Raw genomic sequence first — 3,022 nt, forward strand, 5'->3', positions numbered from 1 at the left:
TATTTTGGACAGCCACACCTACACACTCACTTTCCCCACTTCATTCCCTCCACCTCCTTCTCCAAGCTTGTCGGCTGCCTCCTCCTCCTCACCTCATTTGCACCATAGATTCATCAAAATTAAGTGGTGAAATTACCTTTTTTGATAGGTAAGTAAGGGGAAAGCTATCTTCATGTTGTAGATCTACTTTTTTTCTCCCTAGCTCGCTCCAACAACGTGCACATGCACTTTTTGTGGCCTAGCTAGATCTATGTATGCTTGTGGTGTTGCATATGTTTGTGGTGTTGCATATATGTTTGTGTTTGCAGGTACCGGTATTTGAAATGCGATAGTTGCCAATATTTTGCCGGAATGTTGATTCATTTCCGTTTCGGCGAGAATTTTGGCACTATGCATTATTTTTGGTCCTATTTTTAGGGAAGGTCATGCCAATTTTTTTCTTGGTTCTAAAATATCGTTTTTCTCTACCCCGCAGGCGACCATGGTCCGCATGATGACCGAAGGCATCGTGAATAGGTTTTTGAGCTCCGTGAAGGCCGAGATGCTTCAAAAGAACGAGACGGAGATAAGATGAACGTGTCAAAGATGCAAGCTGAAGAGCCTTATTGCGGACCCGGATTCCGGGCAGGTGCGGGCCCACCTGCTCTTGCGTGGTTTCATGGATGGCTATCGGTGGCAAGGTGATTAACATGACTATGAAGTCGTCCATGGGGGCCTGGCAAGAAATGAGGAAGGGCAACAAGACAACCACCGCGGCGAGGGCGGGCGAGAAGACGAAGAATCTCCAGGACATGATCACGACGGTGATGCTGTACACAGTCATCATGTAGAAGATGTCGTACATGATGATGAGGAAGATCAAGACGAAGGGCATGATCATGAAGATGAAGATGCCGGAGCAGACGACGATGGAGGCTGGGTGCAGGACCCTCATATTCAAGAGCTGCTTCTCAAGCAGACGGATAATGCAAGAGCTGCCGCCCGAGAGAAAGCCAAGCTGGATCAACTGGAGATAGACGCGGTTACTCCATTGTATGAAGGATGCAGGCCCGAGGATACCCGCCTGAAAGAAACGCTCATGGCTCTGGAGATGAAGGTAAAACACAAAATGACTGATGCATGCTTCGACGAGAACATGTCATTCTGGCACGAACGTCTTCCCAGGGGGAACAAGTGCCCGACCAGTTTCGAGGAGGCAAAGAAAATCGTGTGTCCTCTGGATTTACCGCACGTGAAATACCATGTGTGCATGAACAATTGCATCATTTATCGGGACGAGCACGTGGAGTCTACCATATGTCCGGTGTGCGGCGTCACTCGATACAAGAAGAGGAAGAAAGCTCCTCGAAAATCGGTGTGGTACTTTCTGATCACTCCTCGTCTGCAGCGGTATTTCACGGACCCTAAGGTAGAAAAGCTCCTGCGTTGGCACGCAGATAGGGAGGAGAAGAAGCGGGAAGATGACGGAAATGATCCGGAGATAAATAAAAAAGACAAGATGCTGAGTCACCCTAAGGATGCGAGCTAGTGGCAAGTGTTGAACTTCGAATACCCAGAATTTGGGAAGGATCCAAGGAACATCGTGCTGGGCGCGAGCACTGATGGAGTCAATCTGTTTGGCAGCCAGAGAAGCACACATAGCACCTGGCCTGTGTTTGTGTGGATGTACAACCTTCCCCCCTGGTTGTGCATGAAGAGGAAGTACATTCACATGAGTATGCTAATTGAAGGGCCGAAACAACCAGGCAACGACATAAATCTGTATCTGGGGCTGCTGAAAGAGGAGCTAGACACGCTGTGGAAAACGCCAGCTAATACATGGGATGCCGCAGAGAAAGAATATTTCCCTATGAGAGTTGCACTGCTCACGATGGTGCACGACTATCTCAGTTACGGATATCTCGCGGGGCAGGTAGTCGACGGATTTTCTGGATGCGTAAGGTGCATGGATGACACAACGTATCGCCAGCTAGATAGAGATCCCGGGTCTTTGAAAACCGTGTTCATGGGACATCGAAGGTGGCTTCGCGACGATGACCCGTGGAGGAATCGCAAGGATCTGTTCGATGGTGAAACCGAACCCCGAAAACGCCCGCGTACGAGGAGCGGCGAGGAAATAGACGAGCTGTTGAAAAATTCGAAAGATTGCCCACTGCCGGGAAAGAAGCAAAAGGCGCCAGAGCCGGGAAAGAAGCGAAAGGCGCCAGAGCCGCTGCTGAAGGTATGGAAAACGAGGTCTGTTTTCTGGGACTTGCCGTACTGGAAGATCCACCGTGTGCCTCACAGCCTTGATGCCATGCATATCACGAAGAACATGTACGAGAGTCTGCTTGGTACCCTGCTCAACATGCCAGAGAGGACCCTCCCCCTCCATCCCCCTCCATCTCGATCCCACCCGCACGCTCCCCCGCTAGCTCCACTGCCGCCGACAACCCACCGCAACCGATCCCCCGGCCCCCCGCACCCTCCCCCACTCCACCGCCGCCAACGGGCACCCCCCGCACCCTCCCCCGCTCCACTGCCGCCACCGATGATATTTTAAAAAATTATTACTGTTTTTATAAAAAATTATTACTATTTCATATTCATATTCATTTTCTAAAAAATAAAAAAAAGTGTAGACTACAATTGTTGTTAAACAACAATTATTACTGTTTTTATAAAAAATATTACTGTTTCATATTCATATTCATTTAAAAAAACATACTAATGGCACACCGACGGGGGGTGCGCCATTGCTATCTAATAAAAAAGATTTCTAATGGCGCACCGACAGGTGGTGCGCCATTGCTATTATAAAAAAAGATTTCTAATGGTGCGCCGATGGGTGGTGCGCCATTAGTAAGCTTCCCCCTAGCTATCCTCCCTCTCCCTCGCCAGATCCCCTTCGACCCTCTCTCCCTCGCCACCAGATCCACCCGCGCGCTGCCCCGACCCATGACGCCGCCGCCCCGACCCTCGCCGGACTCCACCCCCGCCGCCCCCGCGGCCCCACCCCCGCCGCCCCCGCGCCCCCGCGCCC

Source organism: Triticum dicoccoides, chromosome 3B (assembly GCF_002162155.2).
Source record: "Triticum dicoccoides isolate Atlit2015 ecotype Zavitan chromosome 3B, WEW_v2.0, whole genome shotgun sequence".
Classification (NCBI taxonomy): Eukaryota; Viridiplantae; Streptophyta; class Magnoliopsida; order Poales; family Poaceae; genus Triticum; species Triticum dicoccoides.